This window comes from Ceratotherium simum, chromosome 35 (genome assembly GCF_057802395.1).
Source record: "Ceratotherium simum simum isolate JZ-2026a chromosome 35, ASM5780239v1, whole genome shotgun sequence".
Lineage (NCBI taxonomy): Eukaryota > Metazoa > Chordata > Mammalia > Perissodactyla > Rhinocerotidae > Ceratotherium > Ceratotherium simum.
The window spans coordinates 6151964-6168895 of NC_141934.1; the positions used below are offsets into that span (position 1 = coordinate 6151964).

The 16932-nt window shown below is 43.9% G+C and overlaps 1 pseudogene; it reads right to left on the reverse strand.

The window, feature by feature from the left end:
- Nucleotides 1-9049: 9049 nt before the first annotated feature.
- LOC147912439 (immunoglobulin lambda variable 2-8 pseudogene) overlaps nt 9050-16932 on the reverse strand; it is a 68182-nt pseudogene continuing 60299 nt past the window's right edge.

The following is a 16932-nucleotide window of genomic DNA, read 5'->3' on the forward strand; positions in this document are numbered from 1 at the left end:
TCAGCACCAGCGTGCTTGTCTTAGGAAGGCCTTGTCACAGGTCAGTGCTGCTGAGGCCGCTTGGCCTGGGGCTGAAGAAGCATGGGATGTGAAATGAAAGCATCCCCAGTAGGAAGGCTGGATGAGAAACTTGGTGGGACAGGAGACCAAATGGATTCTCAAAAGCTAACATCTGAAAGAAAAAAATACTGTGAAATAGAGAGCCCAGCAGTATTGAGAATAACCTAAAGGAAAGCCAGAGGTGGATTCATCTGCTTGAAATTGTGGGGCAGAGACCTGGAGTCAGGAGTGCTCGAAGTGCCCCTGCCCCAGGGACACACCTCAGGGTGGGTGTGTCTGTCACACTGGACCATGAGGAAACTCTTTGTCTTGTCCATTGTGCACAATGAGACTATCTCATCTCAGAGCTGTGCACCTTCCTGAGGTAAAAAGTCTGTGCCATCCACAGACATGCTTGATTTAGTGGGTTATTCCAGAAAAAAATGGGTTTGGGGTAAAGAATCTAATCAGTGCTGACTGGTCAGGACACAATGCAAATAGAAATGTCTCCTCAGAAAATAGGGTAGGAGTTCTAAGGAGTGTGAATGTTCTGAGAAAACTACCTCTGTCCTTGTTCACAGCACATGGGAGAAACATCAAAAAGTACAGAACTGTTGTGGCCACAAGTGGAGGAGCTAAGTGTTGACCTCTGGAGAGAGGTGCAGGGAAATGGTGGTTGAGAGAAGAGATAGTCTGGGATTTGAGACCATTATTTATATGAGTTTGAAAGAGGTGTATGCTTTATTATTTTAGAAACTAGTTTAGATGATGATTTCTATCGTTGGAGATAATAAAACAGGAAGATGTCGGTGACCTCACAAATCCATCAGCCGGTGTCTGGGACTAGGTTAGAAGCCCCATCTCCTGGGTGCTTGCTCTTGAGATCCCTGTGGTGAAATTCCTGGAAGCATTCCTGGTGGCCCGGAGATCTCACAGGGGGAAAATCATTGATGTGCACGTGGACCTGTCCTCTTCTCTGTTCCGTGTTCTGTGAGCTCCAGGAGCAAACTCAGGTTCCCATGTGGAGGGTCAGCATTTTATTTAAAATTGTTCTGGATTTTTAGGCCCATGCAAAAAGACATGACATAGACAGAAGAAGCATGACTGCCACCAACAGGAAAGCCAACGACCACTTTAATATAGTAAAGTTAATAATCAACCTGCCAAAACAAATAAATTAAAAATACACAAAAGTCAATTCCAAATCCTCATCTTTCAGGTAGAATTAAATAACACGATTCCTTAAACAATGGCAATGAATAAAGGAAGACAAAAAGGACAGATGCAGTAGAAAATAAGTGGCACCTAATGCAGAAATTCTATGACAGATGAATGGCCACTGCCCTGATGGCTGATTACAGTAAATGACTGGTGGATATTTTGACCATAGGAACTCCTATAAGATTTCAAATCCCTTCCATCAAAAGTGGTTTTTCGCCTCTTCTCAAAAAGTGTTAAAAATATATTTAATTTCATTATTTGAGAAAACTCAAGAGGCCTTCTCACATCGTGAGACACAAGTACACAAGACACAAAGGGATATGGTAGCTCTAGACATGCCGTACTGACCATCCTATTCACTGAGGATCCAGATACAGATTTTCTTGGTAACATCCCCTTTTAAAGAATAGTAACTACCTTCTCCACAGAAATGGGGGTCCCACCTTAAAAGGACACACTCGAAGAGGCGGTTGTGACTCCTGCACATGGAGATACTCTGTAAAGATCCCATTGATGCCATTGTAAAGATCCCATTGATGCCATCACAGTCAGGGAGCAAGTCTTACATCAGATGCCAGACAAGATAACCAGACAGGGCCCCTCTACATCCTACTTGCTCTCTGCACAAGTAACACACCTTACAGGAGGCACAGCATCTGAACAGCCTTATGCAGACATGGGACCATGTCTCAGTTTGTTTTCTATGCCCAGTGGTAAGGTCCCTTCCCACTATGCTGTGATCCAGCAGCTAAGGGGTGGATCTGTGCCATGACTCAGACAGAGATGATTAAAACATGAAGGTACTAAGTGCTTACTGGGGAAAGAGAGAAGGTAACTGAAAAAATAAATTTGAAAAAATAATTGAAGGGGAGAACATTATAAGAAAGGCTGAGCTCGCAGGTAAGGTGCATCCATCCTGATCTGCCCGGGTGTGAGGTCATTGCCAGGACATGGCACTGTCAGTGGTAAATTGATAAAGAGCTGGTGAACTGGGAAGAGTTGATCACTGCTCCACAGCTTCCAGAGCTCAGCCCTGCTTCATTCAGATGTCCACGAATTCTTGGCCAGATATTTCTGTACATGGGTACTTAGTGATTCACTGTAAGTAGGCTTACAGCTGGAAATTGAACTTATCTACCATGAAATTCACACATCCTTGGGGATGCTTGAGGAATGGGGACATACAACCAAATCTTTCTTCCTTGGGAAACAAAGAAGCCATTTTGGAAACAGCACATCCTATTAGGTAGACAGGCCCTGTGCAAGGCTGCTTACAGGACAGGGCTTCAGGGATCTGAGGGGAGGATGATTCTGACAGGGAACAGAGTCTGACACTCACATTCTCCCTGCTCAGCCCTTTGGACATAAGATCAAAGATGAGGGATATTAAAAAAAAAAAATCTTCCCCTTTGTCTACACCTCCTCTGCATCTTCTTCAGGTCTTTTCTATGTTGTTGTTCTTTCAACAACAGAAACACAGAAGAAGAGCACAGCCAGAGGGCCATCCTGACTGGAGCATGGTAGACGCCAAACTGGACAAGAAAATAATTTCCTGACAAGTGAACCCAGGCTGTTCTCCAGCTGTGTGGGAGATGGAAGCATTGAAAGTGAAGATTTCCCTGAGAATGCAGAACTGCACCCAGCAGAGGTAACCCTGTGGCTCTGTTCCTGCCATTGAAGAACTGGAAAGAGTCGCCTCCTGGGGCACAAGTTTTACAAGCAAACAGGGATTTTCATTTCCCATTCAATTCGTCAGACAGCATATTCCCTTTTGCTACATAGCCAGAAGAAAAAGTTCAGAAATAACTGAGTTCTCAAGGCCGTGTTGCGTGAAGCCCTCTCTGCACAGCGTTGGGAAAGCTTCTTCAGAGTAAGGAGTGAGCCTGTGAGCACATGGCAAATTTTTGTCTCGCTTCCCAATAAACATGGAACAGTGGAAAGTGCTGCTGTTCATATATGAGCAAAAGTAATGATCCACCTCATCCTCAGACTGGAGTCTAGAGATGGTCAGGGAGGCTGTGTTGCCAGACTTGGAGCCAGAGAAGCAATCAGGGATCCCAGAGGGCTAAAGACTGGTAAAGTAAATCAGGAGTTTAGGGGCTATGTCAGGGAGCTGTTGGTACCAGGAAACATCATTATAATACCCAATACCACTACTGCTTCCAGCGTAGGAGACGGTGACCTACTGTCCCAGAGCCCCAGACAATGAGGGAGGCTGAGTCAAAGCAGCCTGGGCCCAAGATCCTGAAAAGAGGAAAAACAGAATCTGGTGAGTTCAGTGCTGGGGACCCAGATGAGTCTGAGGAGGAGGAGACAAAGGATCAGCACAGATGTCCCCATGGTCCCTTCCCTGGAGGACTCACCTGTGCCCTGAGTGAGGAGGATGAGGAGGAGCAGAGTCCAGACCATGGTGGAGATGCTTCAAGAGCACTGCCTTCTGAGACCCCAACCCTGGGCCTGGCTCCCCCAGACCTCTCTTATGCCTCCCCCTGTCTCAGAGGAGGGAGGGGCCTCCATGCCAATCTGCTTTCTGCACCTGCCTCTCCTCATCCCCCTCTGCCCTGGCCCTGGACTCTAGTTACTTTTGTACCTTGGACAGCAGAGCTCATCTGAGGGAATAAAACCCTCTCAAATGGATTTTATAACATGAGCGCATGATGGTGTCCAAGAAATGGAGCCAGACTTGAAATGCCCCTGTCATTCCTATTTTGGGAGTCACGATGTGATTGGCTAATAATCCCAGTACTTACACTTTGGGCTGTGTGGGTCAAAGGTGAAGACAGGATCCAGAAGGACTGAGATTAGGAGAGATTCAGTCGTTTTTCTTCCCAAGCACCAAAGGCAGAGCTGGGGATTTTTCATTCTCCCTCGCCCCCTTCCCATCCTCATCAGTTAGAGTAGGTCCTCATGCATCTCTTGAGCCCCTGACTCTGCAGTGCTCTGAGACTGAGTCTTGAGGACATTTATTGGCCTTTCTGCCAAAGGATTTATTGGGGCACAATAGATTTGGGTCACCCCACACACATCATCCCCCTTTGCAGGGGCTCAGGAGGAACCAGCTGTTGGGACACCATACAGATCAGGGTAAACCACAGCAAGACCTTCCCAAATTTAGGCCCTTGCTGCCCCCTGGTGGCCACATGAGGTGCAACCCAAGTACCTGGGAAAGCAGCTCAGTTGGAGCTGGAAATCACTGCTCTGCGTTGCTCCCCTCCTCGCAGCTCAGTACTGAGCCCCCTGACCCCTTCTAATCCTCTCCATGCTCCTTTCCCTTTTTCCAATAACTCCCTTCAGAATGGAATGTGTCACCCTTCACACCAGGCGGCTCAGACACTCCCGCTCAGAACCACTGTGCCTGTCCCAGGACAGCCTTGTCAGAGTTAGTGCTCCTGAGGCAGCTCTCAGCTCCGGGCTGAGGAAACATTAGACGTTACATAAAACCAACCAAACCAGTAGGAAGACTGGATGAAAAAAACGGGCCAGGGAACAGACAGGTTAGCTTCTCAGAAGGATGAAAGAAAAAATGTTGCCTGAAGGAACGAGAGCTCACTAGGATTTCTCAGTCCTGGGAAAGCAGGAGGAGAGTTCCAGTGTTTCAGATTCAGCAAGAATACTGCAGTCAGGATTGTCCCCATGGGCTCCAGGTCCAGGGACGTCTCATCAGAGAATGTCTATCTTTCATAGGAAAAAGGAACTTTTTTTCTATTGTCCTCTTTGAATGCAAGCAGCATTGACATGTTGCTTTGGTTCTCCTGTCCTCCTCCTACCCGGCCCAGAAAATGGGCACAGACCCAGGAAGTGTCCAACTGTACAATGGTTTTCTGAACAGAGGAGCAAAAAAGAAAGACACAGCACCTGGGTGGTACTAGGGGGGTTGTAGAGAGAGATCAAGTTGGGAAATGAACTCATAATCAGTATATGAGGGCTTGGCCCCAACTCTATTCTGGGCTTTTAGTGTATTGAATCCTCAATAGGATGGGAAAGATTTTAAGAACAAAACTATGGACTAGAACGCCACTCAGATCACAGACGGACACTCAGTGGTGAACACCCAGGACAGATGCAAACAGCATTGAAAAGGTTGTGTAATTGAACTGACAAATAAATCACAGCCCACAGAAGTCTGTTGGGAATTTTCAGCCTTTATACAAATGGGTAGATTGTCTGTCAATACAAAAATATAACCTTCCTATTTAAGGAAGACCCAGACCCTCATTGCATAATATTGGATATGTCCAGGATAGAATCCAAAATCAATTAACCTATAACAGGCAGAAAAGTCTCACCTGACATGGGAAAGACAATGAAAGCATGATTACCAAGAGATAACACTACAGTTGGAATTATGTGACCAGGGCTTTACAGCAGTGATCATAAAAACGATCCAAGTAGTAAGGGAAAACACTGTTGAAATGAATGAAAAGAAATTTCCACAAAGAAATCAATAATACTAAAAAGAGTGAAATGTAACTGTGAGAAATAAAAACTATATTGGAAGCTATTAACAGAGTTTACACTTTGCAGAAGAAAATTTTACAACTTTGAAAGTAGAACAACAGAAAGGAATCAAAAGAAAACATATGAAAGAAAAGAAACTCAGAAAGGAGGAAAAAAAGCAAAATATCAGTGAGCTGTGTGATTACTCCAAACGTCCTGTTATACATGGACCTGCAGCCATGAAAGGAAAGGCAGAGGAAGAAATAATCACAAAAACACTCTCCAGGCTAATGAAAACTAACTAACAGAGCCAAGAGTTCAATGAATTCAAAGCATAGGAAACATGAAGAAAACCACACTATGTTTCCTTATAAACAATAACAGCCACATGCAAAAAAATGAAAGCAGACCATTATCTGACACCATACACAAAAATTAACTCCTTATAAACAGTATTCTTTTTCAACAGAAGCCTTTCTGGAACCCACTTTCTCCTCAGTGACTATTCAGTTCTTAGTAAAATGTCAACCATAGAGGATAATTTCTTAAAGATTCTATCAACAAATTTCCTTCTCTCACTTACTCTCCCAACCCTCAGGACACGCATTCCTCACCCCAATCCAAAGGTTAATTCTCACTCAGCCAATGTGACTGCTGGGTCCTGCTTTTGACAATGCAGAGGACTGCTGAGAAAAGGCCCCAGGCAGTAACAAATTAAGTTGCTGGATTGAAAGTGACTAAATATAATCCTGAGTGTGCCCTCTCTGAAATTCCACTAAAACTGTCCTGAAGGGATTACAGTGTGTGTTCACAAACAAGGATGTCAGGAACAGGAGTGTAAAGGACACACACTCAGGAGCCAGGAAGCACAGGGACAAGTGCTACCTGACTTAGACCTGAGGGAGAGCAGTCCCAAATCAGCAGGCAGAGCCCACCTGAGACACCTGTGGAATTCTCACTTGACTGTGGGTGTGGCTGAGATGGGTGAGGGGAAAAGTAAAGTTAGAACAGGTGAGTGGAGCTGTTAGAGAAGCAGGTAGGTGCTTTCGTCATTCCCAGTAGTGAGGCAGGTAGATCACTGCCAAATAGCCCCTCCTCCACCTTGATTTTCCCATTCAGAGGACCAAGCCCACATCTCTGGATGGAGGCAGGCCAGGCAGAGTGGACCCTGTGGGTATCATGAGGAGAACACTGTGCCTCATGAAGGGTGGGTCTGGGACCACCTCCGTCCACTCATGTCCCTCATTCAGACCCTTCTTGCCAGACAAGAAAGCCCAGCTTATTTCTGAGGAAGCTGACTTTGTCAAGTCATTGGCAGCAATGAGAACATCTCTACATCTGAGTATGCGACGTTTATTTGCATCGGAATCAGAATATTATCAGCATGTCTTGATCATGACCATGCCCCGGTGTCCCCAGAAGCAAAGAATAATAATTTTGCCTCTCCTTCTCCCAGAGACTGACCTTGGACTACTGTTGGAAGAACATGCTGATCTGAGATGCAGAGAATGTGGGGTACCTAACAGTCTAATAAGATTATTTATAGTTGCCCAGGACATGATCCACTCCCCGATAAGGATGGTGCCTGACTGGATCCCTCGCCTTTCCGCTGTGAGCTCCCCTGTTGCTCTAATTCTCAGGAGGAACTCTGGTAATTTCCAAGGGAAGCTCAGCCAGACACTGACCCTGAGTCTCTGATGTGCCTAATGTCTCCTGTGGGCCACGTCTATGCAAACAGTGTCCTTGCCCTACTCACCTTGTTCATGTTTGCTAATCACTGTGTCAGGAATATAATCTATACTATTTAGGGATGCAGACATAGTTGGAAAGAATGAACAAAAAGCAATGGAATGATTGACATCAAATTCAGATACTGGCTACGTGGAGATCGGCATGGATGGATATGATTTGAGTGGGTATTTGTGGTTTCCATTTCTTCTTCTTCCTTCAACAGTGAATATTCATTTCCTGCACTCCTCGTAAGGTAGGAAACACTTCCCAATAAATGGAATTTAGAAAAATAAAGTGAAAAGTACCAAAATTCTTTTACTTTCATTGACTACATAGACAAAAACCTCAGAAGAAATGTGTAAGTGGAGAAAGTTTCCATGAGAAACTACAAAAAATAGTGAAACAACTGACTTTGTGGGGTTTCTGAATGTTGGCAGAAATAAAGTCAGTCCCTTGAACAGAAAATCTAGAAAGAAAGAGAAAAAGCCAGCGGCTGAACAAGACACCACATCATACTGTTCTGATGAAGCTGAGACCCAGATCTACGACCCCCTTCCTGCCCTTCCCAGCACGTCCAGGGCATGTCCCACAGCAGGTGGAAAAGAAAGAAAGATACAGCTCAGTGAGGAATCCTTGAGAAGCTCTAAGAATGAGAGAATAATGTAAAGAGTTCCCTGAGAGTTAATATGATATTTATATTTTTTCATGAGGAATGATGTCAACATAGATTTTTCATGCCCTGATTTCCAAAAGAATCACTGTTCCTTGGGTTGCAACAGAAGAAAAGACAGCAAACGTGAATGAGGGTCCATCAACTGGTGGATGGATGAACAACAGTAGTGTATCCATATCATTGACTATTATTCAGTGATAGAAAAAAAATGAAGTACAGATACATGTTCCAACATGGATGATGCTTGAAAAAAAAAAATGAAGTACAGATACATGTTCCAACATGGATGATCCTTGAAAACATGATGATAAGTGAAAGAAGCCAGACACAAAAGGCCACATCATCTATGATTGCAGACATGTGACATGGCCAGAAGAGGCACATCCTTACAGACAGAACGTGTGGTTGGCAGGGGTTGAGGAAGTGGAAAAGGGGGAGTGATTGCTAATGGGTGAGGTGTTTCCTGTAGGGGTGATTGAAAGTCTTATGGATTTAGAGAGTGTTAAAGGTTGCACAGACTTGTAAGAATATTAAAAATCACTGAATGATAAAACATAATATAATGAATTTAATGGAATGTAAATCATATCTCCAGAAATTATTAGGGCCTATGGACTGGATGGTTCAGAAAATGAATAAATTTTGTGTGTGTTATTGCGTGAATATCAGTATGTATCTGTGAGTTTGTGTTTGGGCGTGTGTATATTATGTAAAGAGAGACAGACAGAGAGAGAGAAATTGTTATAATGTAAAGCAAATATGGCAAAATGTAACAAGTTGGTGAATCAGGGAAAAGGATACCCAGGAGTCTTTTCAAGTATTTTTTCAAATTTTTCTTAGACTGTAATAATTTCAAAAAAAATGATAACATAGGAAAAATAGAAGAAAGTCTGAGTTTAGGGATGAAGGGATTCGAATGAGCTCCGAGCAGGTTTTGGTCTCACTTCCTCATGAACCTGGAGCACTGTGGAAAGTGTAACTGCCCACATATGAGCCACAGTAATAATCAGCCTCGTGCTCAGCCTGGAGCCCAGAGATGGTCAGGGAGGCCGTGTTGCCAGATTTGGAGCCAGAGAAGCGAACAGGGATCCCTGAGGCCTGAGTATTCACATTACAAACCAAGGGTTTGGGGGCTGTGTCCGGTTGCTGTTGGTACGGGGAGACATGGTCATAACCCCCAATGTCACTGCTGCTTCCTGCACAGGAGATGGTGATTGACTGTCTGAGAGCTCTGGACACTGAGGGAGGCTGAGTCAAGGCAGACTGGGCCCAGGACCCTGAAAAGAGGAAAAACACACTCTGGTGAGTTCATTTCTGGGGACCAAGTGGAGATGAGGAGGATGAAACAAAGTATCAGCCCAGATGTCCCCATGGTCCCTTGTTTGGACGCCTCACACGGGTCCTGAGTGAGGAGGTTGAGGAGGAGCAGAGCCCAGGCCATGGTGGAGACATCCCAACAGCACTGCCTTCTGAGACCCCAACTCTGGCCTTGGCTCCCCCAGACCTCTCTGATCCTTTTCCCCTGCCTCAGGGAGGAAGGGGCCTCCATGCAAATCTGCTTCCTGCACCTGCTTCTCCTCAGCCCCTCTGACCAGGCCCTTGATTCTAGATGCTTCTGCATCACTGGACAGTTTGTCTGAAGAGATTCAAATACTTTGGCGTGTATTTTCTGAAGATCAGGAACTTGAATGTTTTATAACTAATTTACACAGGAGAGAAAAATCACCTGGTATCCCTCATGTTAATGGCTCCTGGTCCTTCAGAGCCTCTGCTGTGATATGACTGTGTCTCTGTCACCATCCCAGGCCTAGGGCACTCCTTTCTGTGCCTTCTGCTGGCTTCCCACTCTTTAGAGTCTCTCTACTGTTAGGAAGGTGTCTCTGCCCACCTCCAGGAGAACACCTGCTATTTGGTAGTTGGTGGGTGGTGGTGGGGTCTCCCCAGCTGCAGTCTTGTCATGTCCACAGTGTGACTTCTTTGTTCTGAAGCATCTACAAGGAGCACTAGGCAAGAGCCACAGTCCTGACCCTGAGCAAATTCTCATCATTCTGCCATTTCCACTCTTGAGCAGGTGACTTATCCTTTCTCAGCTTCTGATTCTCAACATGAGAAATGAAAACTATAAAGACCACTGGCCTTTATATAGGAACTTAGGTGAGGATAATGAGGGGGGGTGCAGATTTGATAATGGGTCATTTCTATGTACACAACAGTGATGTTTATCATGGACTTTATATTATCTAAATATTGCATTCCATTATATTGTTCATCTATCAGTCTGGTCACCAAGACATGCTACCTGCTTATTTCTTCCTCCTCACCATGTCCACAGGCCAAGCTACAAATAACCTCCCAATTCCTAGAACAAGGAAACACCATTGTGAAAATATTTCCTCTTGTTTCTTTCCTTAATTGGCTTTTTTTTAATATAATTTTTATTTATTTATTTTTTTTCCCCCAACGCCCCAGTAGATAGTTGTATGTCATAGTTGCACATCCCTCTAGTTGCTGTATGTGGGACGCGGCCTCAGCATGGCCGGAGAAGTGGTGCGTCGGGGCGCGCCCAGGATCCGAACCCGGGCCGCCAGCAGCGGAGCACGCGCACCCAACTGCCAAGCCACGGGGCCAGCCCTCCTTAATTGGCTTTTAAAACTCTTATTCTTCTTTCTTTTTTTTCTATTGCCAATGGTTCACATTAAAATGGAACTGAGTACTTTTCCTTTCCATAGGCACATAATCAAGAATTCAGAAAAAATATAGATGTGGAGAAAGTTTTTGTGAGAAATTACAAGAAGAAGGGGGAAAATCTGTGTTTGTAGACTTTGGAGATGTTAGAAACAGTCACCTAGCAGCTTTGAAGAAAGAAAATGGAAAAGGAAAAGAAAGAGCCAGTAGTGGGACAAAGTCCCCTCTTGTTTTGAAGAAGCTGAGGCCCAGACCCCTGCCATACCTTCTTGAGCATTTCCGGGACACGTTCAAACAAGAAATAGAAAAGAAGGAGAGATGGCCCTCAAGGTGGAATCCTCAGGAGGCTCTAAGAATGAGAGAAGAAGGTAGTCCTGGGTGCCTCCTAAAGATTTCCCTATTGTGAATATAATATTTTTAATTTGTCATGTGAAGTGATGGGAACCTAGTAATTTCATGTCCTGGATCCCAAAAGGATCACTGTGCCCTTGGGATTTGACAGAGATGACAAAAAGATTAATGAGATTCCATCAACTCATTAATGGATAAATAAATGAGGTATGTCCATTCAAAGCAATATTTTGGCCATAAGAAAGGATAAGTACTGATACTACCTGCTTGCATATGGATGAGCCTTGAAAACATGATGATGAGCAAAGGAAGCCAGATGCAAAGGGCCTACACTACACAGCTGAGTGGGAGGTGGAAATCTGCTGTGCCTCTTCTCCTGTCTTCATTCATTCCCCTCCCAACTCAGTACTAGGCCTCCTGATCAATTCAAATCCATTTTGTGCTCCTTTCCCTTTTCTCTGGAACCTCCTACGGAATAGAACATGTCTCCTGCCATACCAGGTTCCCAGACACTGCCCTTCAGGATCATGCTACCTGTCCTAGGAAGGTTCATCACAGGGTTAGTGTACTGAGGTAGCTCTGGGGTGAGGGCTGAGGAAAAGCTGGATGAGAAGTAAAATCAATCTTAGCAGGAAGGTTGGATGAAAAAATGGGATGAGGAGACCAATTGGTTCCTCAAAATGTTATCAGATTTAAAATGCTATAAGAACCACAAATGATACCAAAGAAGAGGCCATAGGACCAATTACACAAAATAATTAATAACCAAAAAAATGAAATCTAATGAATTAAAAATATACAAAAATCAAATCTTATTTTCCTATATCTCTGGCCAAGTTAAAGTTTATGTTTCCTTTCACAAACACACCATTTTTGAAGAGATAAAATATCTAGAAGAAATGCAATGAAAAATGTGTGACATCTAAGCTAGAAATCCTAGAGGAAATTGAATGACAGTTGTCTGAGGAACTGATTCTCTGGTTGCATTGACAGTAAAACACTGAGGATGTTGTTAAAGTGAGAACTCCAAAACATTTCAAATCTCCTCTAAATAATGAATACAAAGTCATCTTCAAAAAAAAATTTACAAACTATACATAGATTTACAATTATAGTGATATTTGAGAAAATGCAGGTGGCTAGTCCTCCACAATAGTTACAAGATAACAAGATGCACAGGGCAAAGGTATTTCCAGAAATGTCATATTTGGAGTGATCCTGTTTGTTCAACATCTGGTGCCTGGTTTTCCATCTACTGCTTTCAATACAAAATCTTGTAATCACCCCCTTAAGAGGAAATTATCATATCACCTTCAAAAGCAGAAACACAGAGAAGGCATTGGAGGCTCTCTGTCCTCATGCACACATGTAGAATATTCGTGAAGAATCTCAGTCCTGTTACTACAGTCAGGGAGAAAGTCTTGCGTCAGAACAAAGATGAAAATCAGAGCAAAAGCTCCTCCCACTCCTGTAGGTTGTCACCCCAGGACGTACTCCCCACAGCATGGACCCTCCCACCAGCCTTACACTGACCCAGGACTGTCACTGAAGACTTTACCTGTGCCTCCAGTAGAAGAGCCCTCCTCCCACTGGTGCTCTGACCAGCTGCTTATAGGTAACCCTGTGTCAATCTTCCAGTTTTAAAGGATTAGTGCATGAAGGTACTTTCCATTTTCTGGAAATAAAAGAAGAAAACTGGAAAAGAGTTTGAAAACAAATGCAAGGATGTGAACATTATGAGAAAGACTGAACTATTAGATGGGGTGACCATCGCCAGGATTGACATGAATGAAAGCATGTCTGGGACACATGATGTCAGTGCTGAAAGCAGGAAAGTGAAGAGCTGGTCCCACTATCAGGTCTTCTTGAACTTAAGCCCAGTTTTATTCAGGAGCCAACAAATTCTTACACAGAGATTTAGTTCTTTGTGTACTTAGTGATTCCTTGTAACTGAAATTCCAGCTAGAAATGTAACTGGTTCACCAATGAAATTAGACAGCTGGGAGAATTCCTGAGGAATTGGGGAAAGAACCACAAAATCTCTCTTCCCTTATGGAACAAAGGGGCCATTTGGAAAGGGTCCATCCTGATGGGGAGACAGTCCATGTGCAGGGCACTTCCAAACAGGGGTTCGGGGATCTGACGGGAGTGGCAATTTGGAGAGAGCACAGTCTGTCACTCAAAAGGGTTTTAAATTGACATGATGCAGAAACTACAGCTCACAGAAGATGATGGAACAAGGAACCTGGACACACGGACAGATCGTCAGCTAAACAAAGTATCAACAGAGGACTTAAACAAGACCCCTTGTTTCATCATAGACTGAAGGCTACATCCAGGATAGAATCCAAAATACTCAACATGCGAACAAGCAGGAAAAGCTCAATTGTAATAAAGTCAAAATTTAAAAAGGCAATTCCTATCTGAGAGAACGCTGGACTTTCTCATGAAGACTTTAAACCACGTTTTTAAAAATAATGTAGGAAACAAAGCCTCGAAAAAGGAAAGAAAATATTGAAACTCTTAGCCAAGTAACAGAAGATATAATGAAGAACAAAGTGGAGGTACTGTAAATGAAAAGTGCACGAGATGGGATTAACGGCAGATTGGGTCCTGGGAATGAATCTAGTGACCTCCAGTCACAGCAATGGAACTGTCCAAAGCAAACACAGAAGGAAAAATTAATTCTATAACATGGAATATTATCAGTCAATGTGGGACCACTTCAAGTGACCTAAAAACACATATAATTTGAGTTTCCAAAGGAGAGGAGACAGAGCGACAGAAACAAACCACATCTCCAGAAGCTCAACAAACCCCAGACATGAGACATATGAAGAAAACCACATCAAGGCTCATTATAAACAATTTTCGTTTGTGTGGACACCTTTCCAGACCGCTCTTTGGTTTCACCAATTATTGATTTATTAGTAAAATGTCAACTACAGAAGTTTGCTCCCTGAGGAATCTATCACATCATTTCATTCTCTCTGTTCCTTTCCCAACCGTCACAACACAAAGTCCAGTCACAAGAGGATCCTCACTCTGGCCATTGTGGGTGACACTGGGTGAATACCCAACTATGTCTACTCTTCCTAAGCCCCACTAACCTGTATTGAAGGTTATAGGGATATGCCAGAGTTTTCTGTAAGAGACCAAGGAACACAGATAGAGATGACAACACAATTTTGGAAGCCAGGATGCATATTGACTCCGATCTGACAAAGCCCAGTCCCAAGTCTGCAAAACTACAACCTGACACATTATTTTTAAATCTCAATCAGTTGTGAGTATGGGAAAAATGAGTTGATATAAATTAAAAATTAAAATAATTGAAAGCTGTTCCAAGAAGCAGGTGGATCTCCAGATCCTGTCTACTCCTAGTAGTGAGGCTGGTTGACCACTGCCCATGACCCCTCCCTGCACAGAGGGTAAAGCTCATTTGTCTTCATGGGTGGAGGCCAGGTGGAGTTGAGTCTGAGGAATCATGAGGACAACCTCACGTGCCTCACGAACATTGTGTCCTCTGCCCACCTCTCTCTAATGGTCCTCTCCATAGAGGCCTTCCCTGATAGCCAATAGACAGAATGATTCATCTATGAGGAAGCACATCTGCCAGGGGCTGCCAGCAATGACAGCATCCTGTAATGTTCAGGTATGGGTGGCCTGGATTTTCATTTCTACATCCTGTCTGCGCTAGGCTTGTCTTGACACGAGCCATGTCACAGGGTCCCCATCAGCCAAGAATAATCTCTCTTGATCTCAATCAAGTGATCTCAGACTACTCCTGACATCCATGCTAAGCAAAGGCACAGAAAATGTGGGACATATAATCCCCGACAATATTCCTACTGGACACCCGGCACCTGCCCACACCTAGCAAGGACACATGCCCAAGTCTAGGGGTCCCTTCTCTTCCTCTGGGGTGTTGACTGCTGTCTTCAGGAGGGGCTCCTGTAGATCCCAGGGACTTCCCCAAGGCCGAGCACCTCTCTTAGGGTCACTGTCTCCTGGAGCCTCATCGGATAGACACATTATTCTTTCCTCATTCAGCTGTTTTTGTTCCTAGTTCTCACTGTTTCAAAATATGTGTTGTTTGGAGATGCAACCTAGTAAGGTGTGGGGAGGAATACAAAGAAAACAACAGAAATATTAACACCAACATCGGCACTGAGGCAAATTGGGCAGTGGGAAGAATGGAGAGGCTGTGGGTGGGTAGATGTGCTATGGGTCGGTGTGGTTTTCATTCATTATTATTCTTGAAATTGTGAATATTCATTTTGGGCACTCTTCTTGAGAAATGATGTACTTCATAATTAAAAAAGGTTTAGAAAATTAAATGGAAATGTACCTGAATATTTTTCCTTCTTTAGTTAGATACACAGGAACTCAGAACTCCTGTAGAAGTGGAGAAATTGTCCATGAGAAAGAGTAAATATAACTGAACAAAACTGTGCATGTGGTTTTGGAGACAGTGGAACCAAATTACTGTGAATCAGTGAACTCCATTAACAGATACATGCAAAAATAACAGGTGGCATATCCATAAAATGGAATATTATTCAACCATAAAAACAAATGAAGTACAGATTCCTGCTACAAAATGGATGAACCTTGAAACATCAGGCTAATTGTAGGAGCAAGAGACAAAAGACCACATATTGTATGAAAACATTCATGTCAAATGTGCAGAAGAATAAACTGCAGAGACAGGAAGTAGAAGATGTTTGCCTAGGGAGGGGCGTGGGGAATGTGGAGTGATGCTGACTTGTACGAAGTTCACATTTTGGATGATGATGTGTCCTGGACATACATAGTGGTAATGCTTGCACACCTTTCTGAATAAAGTAAAATTACTGAATTATTCACAGTTCACAATGGTGAATTTGATGACATGTGCAATACATGTAAAAGAAACAGTATTAAGAAATAAAAGATATAAATTATAGACCCTATTCCCAAATAATTATGAAAATGAAATATTTGTGTTGTGTGAGAATGTATATACTTATACACACACTTGTACAGACACCGAATAATAAAGGAAATATGACAAAATGTTAAAAGTTCATCAATCTAGGTAATGAATAGATGGGAGATTTTATGATATTTTGCATCATTTCAGAATGTTGTAATTATTTCAAAAGAAAAGAAAGAAAAAGTGAATGTTAGCCTGAGTTGAGGAGTGAGGACACTTGAATGAGCTCAGAGGAGATGTTGGTTTCTCTTCCCCATGATCTTGGACCACTGTGGAAACTGCCACTGCTGGTGAATGAACAACAGTAACAATCAGCCTCATCCTCAGCCTGGAGCCCAGAGATGGTCAGGGAGGCCGTGTTGCCAGACTTGGAGCCAGAGAAGTGAGCAGGGATCCCTGAGGCCCAACTATTCACATTATAAATCAGGATTTGGGGGGCTTAGTGTCCAAGTGCTGTTGGTACTAGTATACATAGTTAAAACCCCCAATGTCATTGCTGCTTCCAGCACAGGAGATGGTGATGGTCTGTCCCAGAGTCCCAGATGCTGAGGGAGGCTGAGTCAGGGCAGATGGGGCCCAGGAACCTGGAAAGAGGGAAAACACACTCTGGTGAGTTCAGTGCTGGAACCCAGCTGAGCCTGAGGAGGAGGAGACAAAAGATCAGCCCAGATGTCCCCATGGTCCCTTCTCTGGAGGCCTCACCTGTGCTCTGAGTGAGGAGGGTGAGGAGGACCAGAGCCCAGGACATGGTGAAGTCACCCCTAGAGCACTGCCTTCTGAGACCCCAACTCTGGGCCCTGATCCCTGAGACACCTCT